The sequence below is a fragment of the Podarcis raffonei genome, chromosome 10 (assembly GCF_027172205.1).
Source record: "Podarcis raffonei isolate rPodRaf1 chromosome 10, rPodRaf1.pri, whole genome shotgun sequence".
NCBI lineage: Eukaryota > Metazoa > Chordata > Lepidosauria > Squamata > Lacertidae > Podarcis > Podarcis raffonei.
Window position 1 is genome coordinate 44,489,282 of NC_070611.1, and position 16,580 is coordinate 44,505,861.

Below are 16,580 nucleotides of genomic sequence, written 5' to 3' on the forward strand. Positions count from 1 at the left end.
TAGCCCCCATGCATGTCAGCAGAGTGCACATAAGCCTGCCCTACACCTGCTCCACCTGTTCTGTCTCCCCATTCCGCCCTTTTCTGGGTCCAAAAGGACCCATGTTTTGGCAGTCACACGTCAATTGGATGCGCGCAAAATGGTCACAACCTGTATATTGCCTCTAAATCAACCCTTCTCTATGCTATCTCTATACTACCCAACTCTTTCAACCTTTCCTCATAGGATGTAGTCTCCAGGTCTTCATGATCTTTGTCACCCTCCTCTGTATACATTCCAGTAATCTTAAACTCTGTATACATTCCAGTAATCAGTGCTCCGAACTGAACATGATACTCCAGGTAAGGTCTGACAAAAGCAGAACAGATTGGTACCATTGCATTGTGTGATGTGGTCAATATACCTCTGTTGAATCAACCAAGAATTGCACTAGCCTTTTTAGCTGCTGTATCACATTGCTAACTCATGTTTAGATTGTGGTCTACTAAAACCCCTGGATCCTTCTCATGGGTACTGTTATAAAGCCAGGTGTCATTCATAATGTATTTGTTTGTTTGGTTCTCCCTCTAAAATGAGATTTTATAGCCTGCATCTTTGCTAGCCCAAAGTTTGCAGTATCCTTTTTGACCAAGTTACTTTCTTATGACATTTGGAACCTTTATCTTATTCATTTTTTTTTCTGCCCACAGATGGAGACTTGTTTCCTCTAACTTCTGAAAACTCTGTGAGTAAAATATTCACTTACTAGCTATGCTAAGTGTCTGTGATTTATTCTAGCCTAAGTATTTTTGTAGGGAACATTTGTTTAAAGTGGATAAAGGCAGATATAAATCTAACCAAGTTTTATTGTGCATGGAGCAATCACCATTGTGCTGACTCTGCTACAAGAGATTAAGAATCTCTCTTTCCAACACAGATTCTCTCACTCTATACAATGAGCTAAATTACGCAGTACTTGGTCTCATGCATTGAGGAGCACATCCCCCGTGTCTGGATGGTCTAGGATAAGGTTGAGTGTATGACTTGCTGAGTCATACACTCCTATTGGTTCAGGAAATATGCCTACATGTAGAGATGGGTATAATAGTCTCTAGGTTATTGCTTTCATTATGTTTTGTCCTATCCTGGTCTTGTCCCTTTCCTGTCCTATTTGCTGTCAGGGTCTGACTCTGAATTGTGAGAGTCAGGGGAAGAGACTGTGGGTTTTACATAGCAGCATTAGCTAGCATGGTAATAGTGTTAGTGGATCTCTGTACATATATATCTTTACCTCAAAGACCAGAAGAACTTCTTATAGTAGATAGCAGCATTTAGCTTTGAATTGTGTTTGGAGACAATAAACGCTTTGCTACTTTGAACTTTGTGGGAGAGAAATTTTCCCCTTAAATGGGGACTCTGGAAGAAACTGTTCTGCTGGGAGCAGGAAACTCTGAAAACTCTCTGAAGACTGCTGGGGCTCCTCATACTCTGCTGATACAACACACTGTTTGAGGTGTGGTGAACTACCAACTGACTTTCACAAGTCACCAACAGACACCCACCTTGTGGGGATAATAATTATACAATTTATCTGTATTGACATTAGCAGAGTAATTTTTAATATCAATGAATCATTACATTTGTATGCCCCCTTCCCAGAGTTAAAACCATGCTCAATGCAGCTTACAACATATACAAAATTATATAACTGCAAACATAACAAAAGTAGTAGTCATAAAAAATAAACAAAACATCAGAAAGTACACAACCAAATAGAACCATTTCCACATAAATCATAAGATACAAAATAAAGATACAAAAACAGTTATATTACTAAGAAATAGTTCAATTCTACATAGGATGTAACTTTAGACTATGAAGGTTTTATCTCACCCACAGCTGATATGGGTCAACAGAATTTAGAGATAATTGTTTCCACTGAAACTAATATACAAGCTGATGAAACATCCTGCAAGGCAGTCCACATATGTTTGGCTCTTGGCAGGAACCAAATGATTTATATCTGTGAGTCTTCAACACCAAGGCTATGATTACCCAAAACTTCTCATCCTGGCATGCCCAGGCTTCTTCATCATCTGGGGGTTCAGTAACAAGAGTCCAAATTCCCTCTCTCTTCAGGAACATCTCCATTTTATAACTCCAGTTTGAGTAGTTTGAACCATTCAGTCTCTCAAGTGACAAACCGGAGTGTATTCCTTGAGCCATAGTGATACCACCACACACTTCACCAACAGGCCACTATGCTCTTACCTTCTTGTAGACCAGACCAGCAAACAGAACTTGATAAGCTGCAACTGGAGCACTCTAGACTCTCACTGGCTTACTCAGGCTCTCACAGATGTGTCCTGGGCCCATAACCTGTTATTATTTCTGAAAGTCATTTGGCCCATAACCTGTCAGACATGGACCCACCATCTATCGGTACTTCACCACACTTCAACTAGTGTGACCAGCAGAGTTGGCTCAACTCCAACAAAGTTTTCCAGCAGAACAGAGTTTTCCTGATTTCCAGTAGTCAGTTTTCTCCAGAGTTCCCACTCAAAAAACCTCCTTCCCTACTCAGCTGAGATTAAAGCATAAAGTGTTTATTGTCTCAAGAGACAAGACAAATCTACTAACTGCTATAATACTATTCTTCTAGTCTTAGAAGTAAAGAAACAAGCATACAGAGAGATCCACTAGCACTTTACCATGCTAGCTCACACTGCTATGTACACCTAACACAGGGGCTCCCAGACTCTCCCCCCTGTCAACCCCAGATAGAGAATGCAATGCAACCTTGACTTTTATACCCGTCTGTGCATGAATGCACATTCCTGAGATAAAATGAGGGTAGATGAGTCAGCAAGTCAGACTTTTGGCCTTGTAATATTGCTATGCTACCCAGTACACCTGGTGTTCTATCTCTAAACAAGATAACAAGATCCAAACATGGGGTGCATGCTAGCTCAAGACATAGATCAAGCAATTAGTGCAATTTCGCACCTTATTCAAATTACACCAACAAGCTACCTATATCTTGTACTTTCTATATATACCCTAATCTTGACAAGTGGTAGCAAGATTCCAGGCACAGTGGAGACTAGTGTCTTTTAAAACTATGGTTTATTTTACACATATTTACACCTGAGGGGGTGCACAACATTATACCCTAATAGTGTCTCTTGTTGCTTCACTCATAGCTTCATCAAGCTTGGATCCAAAGCAGAAGCCTGTAATGGCCCTCAGTCTCTCAGTGCAGCCTCTCCCAGCCAGTGTGCATGTAGTTCTTCCTACTTTTATTCTTCCCAGCAGCTTTTGCAGAAAACACCACCTCCTTTTCTGCTTCCAGCATCCCCTCTGTTACCCTGGCAACCTCCATTTCAAAAGCCTCCTGTGAAAAGCACTTTTTCCTGTGGTCACATCACAGTCCCTGCAATCCTGGTAGCCTCCCCCTTTCTTGTCTGATGCTGAATGTCTCACCTTTGGCAGGGCAATGACTCTGCCACCACTTGCCTTTGTTCTTTGATGGCACCTCTTTAAGCCAATCTCCTGAGGGAGCTGGCAACTTCAAACTCCACATTTACTAATTTAAAAAATTATGGGGAGAACCTGGCACCCAGGAATTTTAGGGGATCCTTGCCTCCCTCAAACCCATAACAGAATTAAAGCACTGCTTTCCATTCAACCCCCAAAATGTTACGTCTGACAAAATCTGTGGTAGATGTCCACTATCCCAATTTCTCTGTTTTTATTATAGCTGGGGGGAGGGGTAGTCTAACCTTATCAATCACATGAGCCTGATTTGTGGCACATCATTTATCAAATTTGATAATGGCGGTTCCACTCACTATCATCAAGCCTTCCAGACACTGCACCAATCAATGCTGCTCTTCTCAAATACCATACTCATTTCCCCCAATTTGGGCCTTAAGTTCACTTGCCTTAAGTTCCTCCCACATTCAAATACCCCTGACTCCATGTCTCCATCCCTCAGTATTAATCAGGCTGGCAAAATACCGTAGTTTTCTACATGGAAAATTTCTGTTAGTGATTTTGACTCATTGGCTGGCAGCTGGCCCACGCTACACTGAGATGCTGTCTAAAGCATGGAAAAATATTGCAGAAAGATATGATTTTGACATCAAATATCACATCTTTCTAGTACAAAATGATTGGATCTCCATATGTGGCAAAAGGCTTTGAACAGAAACAATCCTGAGGTACTACTACAACACTGCATTTCCCTCATGAAGCCACTATAATCTGAAGCAACTAAAATATTTGCATTTATAATTGACTCTGTTCTTTCTACTATAGGCTAATATTTATATTTAATTATTTTATGAAGCATATTTATTTCTAGCCTGTCACAAAATGTCCCAGAGATAGCATCACAATAAAAACAACAGTTAAAACAGCAATGTACAAATAGACAAATAGCTATGACTACATCCTGCTGGATGAATAATTTGATATTATCTCCATAGCTACTACACCAAGATAAATTGGTCCAAAACTCACCATGTTACCTCTTACTCTTTGTGATAAAAAATCTTATTATTTTAATTACCTCGTATCGCCATATAACAGATGGAGTTAAAAATAATCCATATACTTAAGCTTTCTAATGTTAATACCACTGTCACAACTGTCACTCTGTCATTTCAAACTGCCATCTTCTGTTGATTCCTTCAGTTAGCACCTAGTTCTGAACCTCTTTTCCATTGACTATTTATCCATAGCATTCTATGCAGGCCCGCTGAATGATGTTTTACTGACCTGCAGACAGTTTTTCCGGGTCATGTGGCCAGCATGACTAAGTCGCTTTTGGTGCAATGGTGAAGGAATGGGTTTCCCAAACCCAAAAACTGACTGTGCAGGCAGTTTGAAACTGCACCAAAATCCCTATTTTTCCTTAGGTAAAATCCATTAACTTGAGCTCTGAGACAATGTATAAACAAAAACCCGGTTGTGCTCAGAGCCCCAGGGATGACCCTGACTGCACCAGTAGAACAGAGAAGACACGTCCATGCCTTATCTTATGTGCTGACCACAAACCACAGACCGAAGTCCGGGAACAACGCCAGAAGCGTGTTCCCGGAGATGATGACTTCTTCCTCCAAGATAAGAGTAGGAAGAGGAAGATCCTTTTATGGTCAGAAGTACAGGAAGGAATACCCTTTTATGGTTAAGAATACCAGAGCAAGAACATATGTGATGTCAACCTGCGTACATAGGCTGACGTGGTTGGATTCCTAGGAAAGGAGGAAAAGGGTGCCTGGAGGATATATATACTGCATGAAACTCCTCATTTCTTTGGACTTGCTGTGGACTTGATCACGCAAGTGCCTTCTGCTATCCGGAGAGCAGAATAAACTCTTTATTGGAATCAACCTCGGTGTCATTTGACTTCCTTCCTCCTGTCCCGGAGCAACGCAGACCCAATTGGTGAACTCCAAAAGGCTACAACGGAACACCGAAACCAGAGCAGCGCATGGAAATGCTGTTTACCTTCCCACCAGAGCGGTACCTGTTTATCTACTAGGTTGACAGGAGCTGGGACCAAGCAACGGGAGCTCACCCCGTCGTGGGGATTTGAACCGCTGACCTTCTGATTGGCAAGCTCAGTGGTTTAGACCACAGCGCCACCCGCGTCCATATATATATATATATATAATTACTGAGCATTACATCCATATTTGGTTATGCCAAGTAAGCTCAATTTCTGTGTTTCTTTGTGAACAAAGGTTCGATTTATTAGTTTGCAATCCTAAACACGCCTGTAAGGGAATAAGCTTCAGTGAACTTCTGAATAAAGAAGCAATGCATTGTGCTTTTAATCATCTAAACCAGGGGTGTCAAACTCAAATTCATCGGGGGCCGCATCAGCAGTTTGGTCACCCTCAAAGGGCCGGTTGTATCTGTAGGACTATGTAAAGGACATGTAAAGTGGAGGTTGTTACGAAAAAGGAGCAATGCAGAAGCGAGCTCCAGGTGGCTGGAATGGAAAACAGGATGTTGATGTTATGGGACTGTACCGTGGGAACAAGGGACAGTGTACTGAGCACCGGATGTTAGCTCAGAGTGTCACATGACCCTGTACTGGAAGTACATGGGTGGAGTTATTTCTCTCTCTGCAGTTGGTGATGAGAGGGTATAGACATGATTTCTCTGTACTGCTGGAAAGACAGGAATAAAAGCATGTAAATATATTTCTGTCTGTCTCTTTCCCCTCCCTGGCAGTGGGAGGGGGAGGAATGGTGTGTTCTTCTTCACGTTGGGAAGAATCGCCGATTGAAGACCTTCCCTGGTCTTGCCGGGAGTCGCAGACAGGAGGTCAACAGAGGTTTCCTGTGTAGAACGGCCGGCGCCGCTAGAGGGCAGACATTCTCTGGCTTGTAGGCTGCTGCACATGTGCTGAAGAGGCGGCTTTCTTGTGTCAAAAAAAAAAAAAGCGAGAATAAAAGGTGAAGGCTGGCGGCCGGCGGCGGCTACACGGGCCACATGACGAGGTCTGGTGGGCCGGATTCGGCCCGCGGGCCTTGTGTTTGACACCTGTGATCTAAACCATCTTAACAAACACTTCTTAAATACAAATAAAATGTGTAGCTCTCTGTAGATTAATACCTTTTTAAAAAATCACCAAAGAAACAGGAAAACATTTGTTATACCAAGCTAGGAGCTATATCTGCATAGAAGACATTATCTCAGTGTGAATCCCCAGCTGGATGGGAAGTCACTCTTGCAAATAGATGTTACATGGGCAATTTCCCAGCTCAATCCAGCATCTGCAGCTATATGCATGTAGCCATTTAGAAAAAATATAGAAATCCTATTTGTTCAGGATGGAGTGGGGAGTGCTAGATTCAGCTCTTCCTGCTCCCCACTCCCCACACAACTGTTTGGCATGATTTAAACTTTTCCCCTATAAGGGCTGAACAGTGTGTACTGTATTTTTCTGTGTATAAGATTAGGGTTTTTTCCTTTAAAAATAATGTCAAAAATTAGGGGGCATCTTTTACACGGGGCTACCTTCCCCCCATTTTCTTAAAACTGAGTCCCCCAAAATAGGGGCCATCTTATACATGGGGGCATTTTATAGATGGAAAAAATTGGTAATTTACTTAACCCAGGACCTTAAGAGTCTAAATGTTAGCATCTGCGTTACAACTTTTCAACATCACTATGATTATCTCTATATTTCAAGGTATGTGCAGCTTGGACTAGTATCACTTGCAAATATTAGTATATGATAGAAAGCAGGAGAGTATACACATTCTATTCAGTAGAACCTTTTTTAAAAAACTTTATTATAAGGATACAAGGACAGAGGGAGACAAAAATGTTTGCACTGGTGAAAAGTGTCCTTAATTTACTTTATACTATGCACTGAACCATATTGGTTTCAAGAACTCATAATCCTGAAACAGAATTAATTGCTGTGATAACATGATTTGTAAAGAGCTGCTGGGCTCCACTTTTAAAAAGGCAACGTGCTTCCTGCTATAATCACACAGAAACAGGTGGTTCTCCTTACTGAAACACACATACCCTTCAGCAGTGCTTTTTTCTGTGGGAATGCATACCCTTTTTTTCTGGGGGAACGCATACCCCTAAACATTTTGTGAATCTTTGTACTTTTTTCCATTTACTGTATTTATTTCCCCCGATTTGAACTATAAAATGGTGATTTTATTGAGTCAAAATGCGAGTACAGTACCCCTAAACATTTTAGACAAAAAGCACTGCCCTTCAGCACTTCAGGACACACACTTTGATCCTTTTTACTGGATTGGGACTACATTACAATCCAAACATGTGAGGGTTATTATTTTTGTTTGTTACTATGTTATTTTTTATGGTTTTATATTATACACCACGCTGTGATCCTCAAGGGTGATATAGAAACAACAGCAATAACAACAAATTTGACGTCCCCCTCCACTTTTCCATAATAGATTATTGGAGCTATCAAATCAGAGAGCCATCCAATGGCAATTTGCATAGGATAATTAGGGCCCTGATATTTTAACAGCTACAGATTTCTCTTAGTAGAGTTTTTGTGTGTCGATTAGACAAAATAACAAATCCCTGGTTGACAGCTAATTTTGACCAGGGGCATATTTTGAACTGAAGAAATGCTGATGGACTAGCTAAACAGGCTTCATCTACTGACTACATTGTAAAGACAAAGGCTCTTCAACTAATTAACTTTCACTCCCATAATGTTTGAGAGGGTTCTGAGAGGATCATTATGCACCTCACTACTCACCACCATGTACATGTTTGAACACATCCAACCTCCAGATGAACAGCATCACATGTTCTATCAGACCTACGCTATATACACCTCAGTAGTTGTCTCTTGGTTTCGGCCCCTTGTGTCTGTTTCTGTTTCCACCAGGAAGTCAGCCTAGTCCTGAACCTTAGCTAGAATCACACTCACCCCAAATACTGCAACGATTTTAATAAAGTATTTGTTGAATTTAAACTGGAAGGGATTTGAAGTTAAAATATCAGGATTATATTTAAGCATTCAACCAATTAAACCGATTCACGTTCAATGGCCTCGACCAAAGAGACACTTAACGAATATGTGAAAGGATTTTATACATTTGGGACTCATCCAGACTTCCATTCACTTCAAAGCTTGGGAAGCAACTGGCAGGAAAGTTGCTTGCTTTTTTCAAAGCTACCATCCACCACAGCACACTGTAAATTAAAACAGTGGAAGAAGAGGAGAGAGCAAAGACGACAGCATAATTGTACGCTGTCGGGAACAGTACCTATACTGTACTGCGCAGCTACTCGCTGTGGTAGTTTAAATTGTTGCGGAAACCTTTCCATTTGAATCTTTGGCCTAAAGGGCATTCTGCATAGTTATTTATTAAAAAGTTAGTTCTCTTCAGAACAAGCATTGTCTATGGTGTTTAGGCCTGCAGGGTGCCAGGCAGTTCAGAGTGCAACAGCATCCAAGATCTGAGGTACGTAGCTTCAACGGTGTAGGGATGTGGAAGTTTGACAACATGGGAGTGGGTGATGGGTTAGCAATGTAAGAGGATGGAAGAACATTTTAGTTCAACTAACCGTGTTTTGATTGCTTTTGGAAGTAAATGGAATTAATCCCAGGACTGCTCTACTCCTTTATTAATCTCTGTGACAAAAATGGCAAAATGATTTAGCTTTAAAGACTAACTGATATGCCTTTAAAGGATAATTTTGACTATGATTCCGAGGGAAGAGTGCATGGTAACCAGTGCTTTTTTATTTTTTAGGGGGGAAAGGTGCCGGTACTCACCCATGAAGTTGTTACAGTAAGTGCCACACTTTTAATTTGGGGGGAGGGGGAGGTGCTGGTACAGCATACCCTTGAGTACCCCCAGAAAAAAGCACTGAGAATAACATTACGCCATCACAAAATAAGTCTGCTCAAAATGGCTGGTTTCATATCTAACAGTTTACAAGCGCAAAATTCAAAATGGCTGTTTTAACCAACACCTTTCCCCAGTAATTATTTTTAAAGGGCAAAAAGATCCTGTATTGGCAGCAGAATTTGTACCAAGGTTGCAGGCTTCTTTCTGTTCTCCAAAGGGAGGTTTAAGAAGTAAACCACTGCTTCCATTGTGACTGCTAGCAGGTAGGCAAGCCAATCTTCTGTGGCTCCTGCTGCAGCGCTCTGCTTGTCTGGCACTAAGGGGGCGGAGGGAGAGAGGAAGAGAGGGAGGAAGCCCTGCTGTAATGAAAATGTTGTGGCTTCCTGTTATGCTCACACCCAACCCCCTATTTATTCTGCGGGAACATTCAGCTAGATTTCCTACCCTAACATGAACTCTGGCTGAAACATCTGTATTTGATTCAAAGAGTTTATTATGCATTTTGATGTGCTTTTCCTTTGGTTACTCTCCATTCATTATCTGCTTAACTATTTATGAAATAATGGGTCGACAAATAACTATTTTATTCAATGTTTTACAAAACAGGGTATATTCTAGGTCCAATAGATACATATATGCAAAATAAAAATAAAAATGCAAGTTTAGTTTGTGGTTTTTATAGTGTTAATACATTATTGTTTCATTATATTAAAACTACAATAGAAAAGATTTAGTATGCTTGAATTTATGATACCTAAGACAGAGGGAGAACAAGATGTTCACATATTTGGCAAATAAACTGTGGTCTCTGATCACAAACTGAAGATGGGAGAGGGTTCAATAGTAGTTCAACAGAGTATGAAGAACAGGCATATTTCTTTTTGAGCAAAAGGGGCGCAAAATGTATTTGCATTTAATTAAATTACAAAATGTCATTCCCTGCAAGAATCATTTTGGAGGCTGTGCAAGAAGAGCTTCTTCTTGCCCAGAAATAGTGCTCAAACTGTGCCTTGCTCAAACATGTGAAAACTCTTCGCATGCACAATGCCAGTGCTGGCTCACTACTTCCCCTCCTCCCACAGTGCATATTTAAATGATGAGTCATTCACTGACTCCAATCTGCCTTTCACAATTAGCTGACAGGGAAGCTCAGCAGCAAGAGGTTGTTGGTGCAGGAGCTTCAATTCTGACTGAGCCATGTGCTATTTGAATCATAAAACAAGCTTTGTAAAATAAATGAGCCAATCCCTTTTATTTACTGTTAAAAAAGGTTTTGTTTAGAGATATGTGTATACTTTAGTATTCTCTTTGAGATCTTTGTGGTTTCCAGGGGACTACACTGTTTCTCTGAAGATTATATAAATAGGTCAGAGAGCACTTGATCCACTGCTTTTTTCCTACCATGTGACCTGGTTACAGAGACAAATGGCGCTTGTTTTCCTCAGCTGATTTTTTGTTGTGAAATGATCAAACTAGATTGTGAACAGTTGGAAGAAGGATGTGTGCTGTTGCCACCACCCATTTCTGCACTGTTCAGTTTACTTAACAGGGTTGTACACAGGAGTTGCACAATCACATTGTGTTCATTAATCACTTGTAATGGTCAGAGGGACTTGTGCAAGAGACATGTAATTGGTGCATGCTGTCCTTGCTGTTTTCATAAAAGCTGATTGTGAAACACAGATAAGCAGTATTTTTAAAGTACTCCAAGTTAAATATATGGTGAAATAATTAAAAACAGGCCAGTTGTTTTTTTATTTCAGAGCCAAACATGCCATTAGAGACAGTATGTCAATATTCTTTTAAAATTATTTAATAGCTAATGTAATGAAACATGATTTTCATTTGATCTGCTGCCCATAGGGGGAGGAGATTTAACCCTTCCTTCTCCCAATATGATCCAGATGAAAACTCGCCCCTCCCCCCCTTAGCTCTATGTGGGGAGGGGACACTCCAGTGGGAGTTTTCCCCCTAAGGCTAACAACGAGGGAGGTGATTTTTGTCAGGATGACATCTGGGGAGAGATTTAAACCTTACCTTCCAGCATGCTGCCAGGATACTTGGGTTTTATTTGTTCTTTCACACTGATTGTCGTAATAACCAGATTTCAGCATAAACAGTGGTTTGTTGCACCACATCCAGATGATTTATTTACTAGATCAGGGATTAGCGCCAATACTGGTAGATGAATGTTGTAATAATTTATTAGTCTGGTAGAGCAAGTCTCATGTTGAGTGACTCCCCACAGGATATGTGCAGGAGGAGTGTGTATATATATCTCAGTATGACCCTGGGGAAGTTTATCTGCATGTCTATATTATGAGAGCAACGTCCGTTCTACAATTTGCTGGGGGAGGGGTAGCTAATCCGGATTTCCAGCTAACAGTCACATTTTGAGAAGATGGCATTTTCTAAGCCTGTTTATGGTGTACCTATTGTTTTTATCGAGTGAAACAGTAAAATAATAATAATAATGGGGAAAATGATTCTGGCAACTATCAGGCAATCCATGTGAAGTAAAATGCTTGCTCCCCAGCCTTTCCCCCACTGCAGACAAAAGCTAAATCTGGCCACACCCCCTGCTAAAAACAGCTGAAGCTACTTGTGACCACACCTCTCTAAAACTGCTTTCCAAACTGGCACGCTATACTTTGAATGTGAAACTCATAGCCACTCCCAGTAGCATAAGTAAACTGCCTCCAACAGTTTCACAGCAACTGTAGTTAGAAGCCTTCCCCTCCCCCCTGCCTCTTTTCTCATTTGGCCAACAGAATTGCTAGGGCCGTGTGCAAAACTAGGTTTTAGGGCTGTGTGCAAAAGCTTTTGATGCAGCCAAATGCACAGCGTTTCTCCTCCCTGGTGCGTTGTTCTTCATTTGTGCTCTTGTGAGCAACCTATCCTTCAGCGAAAGGGCCAAGAGCAGCACAGAAATCACTTGATTTTCTTTGTATACATTAACTTGGTTTGTTAAACTGTAAGCTTGTCCATTTGACAGTCAGTAACATACGTTTTCAGTGTGCAGGCAGCAGATAGGAAGTGTAGAATTCTGAGACGAAAAGCCATATGTTCCCAATTGGGGGACCGGGGACCCCTGGGGGGGTCCGTGGAACACACCCAGGGGGTTCACAGCACCCTCCCCTGCCAGGGACTCACTTATCTTGTTAATTGCACAATGAATGCCCCATTGATGATCTATGGATCACCCAGGCTCTGCTCATGCCCAGGGCCTGCTTGCTGGCAGGGGAAAAACTTCTGACAGAGTTGCTGGATGGCAAGTGAACTGGGATTGGGCAAAAACCTCTGACACAGTTTATTTGGGCTCCTGCAATGGGGGGGGGGAGGAGAGAGTGTAAACAGCTTGCTCCATGGGACAGGTTCACATGTTTATCATTTTAAAAATGTAACGGATCCCTTCCCCTTGCTGGCCACATGACACCGGTGCCCTCAGCCTGAAAGTGAGATGAGCGCCACAACCCCATAGTCGCCTTTGACTGGACTTAACCTTTACCTTTTTTTCTTTTTTTCTTTTTTACCTGACATCCTTTGCTTATTAGAGGCCACCCCACATTTTTTTTATAAAATTGCTTTGCACAGGTAATTTCAAAAGTAGGGGGTCTGTGACTTGGCTTTTGAAAAATAGGGGGTCCTCAGCAATTAGGCAATTGGGAACCACTGCCGTATGGTCCCGTCTAGAATACATACTGCCTGGCCTGTAAACTCTGCACCCTAATTCCAAGTGTTTCAAAGCATAACTCAATAGTTACAGAAACACACTCTGCACATGTTTATTCCCAGTCAGCTTTGAAAACAGCTTCCTTTATCTGAGCCTGTCTATTCAAACAGTTCAAATGTAAACTCAGATAAGTAGCCTAGTGCAGGCACATTTCCTGATCTTTTAACCTTGATAACAGATTGGGAACACTGTATTTTCTTACATGCTCCCTTTCCCTTTTCTCTGCCACACAAATTCCCCTCTTACTACCTTTCAACGTTAACCATAGTGTGGTGTTATATCAACATCAGAGTTCATCTTAACTATGATCTCACTTAGTCAGAATTTGAAGGCAAATTTTAAGCTGCTTTGCAATCCTGGTTAAAGCTTACTATGGTGCCAACATGACAGAATACCATGGTTAATACTGGGGGAAAGGGAGAAGGGGGGTTGTCCAGAAAAGAGCAAGAAAGGCTATGCACTGGATTCTCTGGCTCTCTTCACAATAAACAATCAGAGAAAAATACACTGGGGCTGCTTACACTGGGGATAAATACAGTCGTACCTTAGTTTTCAAACAGCTTAGTTCTCGAACATTTTGGCTCCCAAATGCTGCAAAGCCGGAAGTGAGTGTTCCAGTTTGCGAACTATTTTTGGAAGCTGAACATTTGGCGGGGCTTCCATGGCTTCAGATTGGCTGCAGGAGCTTCCTGCAGCCAATCAGAAACCACGCTTTGGTTTCCGAACGTTTTGGAAGTTGAACAGACTTCCGGAATGGATTCCGTTCGACTTCTAAGTGTTATAGGAATTCTAAGGTCATATACACACACACACAAACATGTGCAAAGCAAACACATACATAAGTATATAAACCACGTGTCTGAAATAGTACAGGAGAACAATCCTGAAGCCATTTTGACTCTCCCAAACTGACCTCAAATATTTCTCTGCAAGGAGGAAGGAAATGGGAAAAGCTTTCCAATTGTCTTTGGACTGCAGGGGCTTACACCTCCCTGTAAATACTGAGGATATTTCACCCCTCCCATTGCAAGAATCTGCTGATTTTCCAGAGAGGAGGGGGCAGATTGTGCTCGCTACTTATTCCGCTCCAGCCTCACTTCAAAGGGAGAGACTGAGTGTTATCTCTGTGTAGATAAGGTCACTGCAGAAAGCAGCTGTAACACTCAGTGCAGTCCAGCGTCTCCATTTGTATATAGTTTGTATAGTACAGTAGCTGTTAGTGAATAAAAGAAGATATTCTTCAGCGCTGTCGTCTGAGTGATTTATGCTCTGCTATACTCTGCTGTGCACGGCTGTCTTCTGGAAGTGAGTTCGGTGCTCACAGCTCTGAGTTGTGAGTCCACAGCACTTAGACCTGTTCCTGAAGAGAAGGTCTCTGGAAGTGCTACCCCAGCTCGCCTGGCCCAGTCGGGGCTGAAGTGGTTGAGCCTAGTCGGTGGCACTGGCTCAAGGGTGAAGCTGACAAATACAGTCTGGCAAGTATCTGTTAAGCTGAGCACACTATCAATATGCATAAGAGATTCAGGAACTAAGTATTTACCATCTCAAAGGAATGGTCAGGCTACCCAGAAAAGGCAATCAGATAAAGCATTATCAGGTATCCTGGCAGACAGGAGAGAAGCAATACACTCAAATTTCTGCTGGGGACCACCTCTTTCTGTGATGTATGTATGATGTTTTGGGGGGTAGTCTTGAGCTACAGGGGAGGCAATTTCAAATGTCTATATAAGAGCTTGGACACCATTGTTTTGGGTTCCTGTTCTCTCTCCCTGCGTGGGGTGAGCAGGGGACCCTTTTGCAACAGTTTAATAAAGATCATGCTTACTAGCTGCTTTGCTTCTCAATATTCTCTGTTATTTTCTCCTATCAATAGAAAACCTGCATAAGGACTCTATACGGGCTCTTGGATACCCGATAAGGGATAAAGGAGCAGTTTTTTCTTATAACAGTTTGGCGAGCCAGCCAGGAGTTTCGGTTGACCGGATTCTGGGGGCAAGGAAGGACTGGTGGCCCAGTGCGCACCAAGCCTTTGCCAGGAGGAGCTACTAGTCCTCCAGTGATCCCAGGGTCTGGAAATAACTGGCGTTCCAGCGAGGTCAACCAGAGGAAGCAACGCTTGATTGGGCCGGCCTAAAACAACCGGTCAGAGATCCCAGGATCACCAGGAACAGCACATGTGGAACTGAGTATAACTTGCATGGGGAAAGGGTAGCAGGCGGGTTCTCTCAACCCACAGCAGCTGAATATTCTCCCTGCACTATCCTTTTCTAGTCTTACTTTTTTTGCGGACTTGGTATTGGCTTAGCCAAAGGTATAGAGAGAAAGCCAAGTCTGGAAGGGAAGGGGTCTCCTGCGTTGTAAATGTCACTTGTGAGAAGAGAACCCTTGGGGCAACAGTCTCCTGCATTGTAAAAGTCAATGTTAGAGGAGAGACAACCCCATGCTTGTTCCTGTCAACCTGACAGCAAGGAATCTGAGCTCTGTTTTCTCTTGATGCCAGGTTGGCTCTAACCATTGGGCCAATTTTGGTAGCAAATATTGCATTTCTTCTGTTTCCATTTCCCCTGTCCTATCCCCCCTTGGACGTAGCCTAAGGACATCCTTTTCCTAATTTCCTCTGTACCATCATTAGACCTTTCTGCCCTTGGCATCCAAATTGCAAGATGGTCCTTTCTGTAGCAGGAAACAGTTGCTGTGGGCTCCCTGGCTGTTGAATGTCCATATAGAAGGGGAATAAGGGAAAAAACCCATGCCGCTGACAGCTTAGTAGCTAGGAGAAAGCTAACAGCTGTGACCACTCAGTAGCTAGTATACAACGAACAGTTGGTTATTTGATTAGCTGGAAGGATACCGACTGGAAGGACCACTAGGTCCTGAAGTTATTGTTTCCTAGTTTAGGGGAGTACCTGCCTGCAGTCAAAAGTCCAATACCAGGTGCCTTAAAGAACCATTGTTGTTGTTTAGTCGTTTAGTCGTGTCCGACTCTTCGTGACCCCATGGACCAGAGCACGCCAGGCACTTCTGTCTTCCACTACCTCCCGCAGTTTGGTCAAACTCATGCTGGTAGCTTCAAGAACACTATCCAACCATCTCGTCCTCTGTCGTCCCCTTCTCCTTGTGCCCTCCATCTTTCCCAACATCAGGGTCTTTTCCAGGGAGTCTTCTCTTCTCATGAGGTGGACAAAGTATTGGAGCCTCAGCTTCAGGATCTGTCCTTCCAGCGAGCACTCAGGGCTGATTTCCTTAAGAATGGATAGGTTTGATCTTCTTGTAGTCCATGAGACTCTCAGCAATCAGCCTTCTTTATGGTCCAGCTCTCACTTCCATACATCACTACTGGGAAAACCATAGCATGCCTCAAATTGTGAAAAAGGTCGACCAGTCAGACTCGTGCTGAGAAGAAAGCCTGAGCAGTGCTTTCTTCTCAATGGGACTCTGAAATCGCTCTCTGAAATAGCCCTCCTGTTAGAGATCTTTGTTTTCTCTAGGAG

At 42.4% G+C, this 16,580-nt stretch overlaps 1 long non-coding RNA gene across 1 annotated transcript; it reads left to right on the plus strand.

The window, feature by feature from the left end:
• Positions 1-686: 686 nt before the first annotated feature.
• LOC128422319 (uncharacterized) lies at positions 687-16,319 on the plus strand. The gene is made up of 3 exons (XR_008332477.1): positions 687-724; positions 9,258-9,296; positions 14,963-16,319. It is a non-coding gene; the product is annotated as an uncharacterized LOC128422319 (long non-coding RNA).
• Positions 16,320-16,580: the final 261 nt, after the last annotated feature.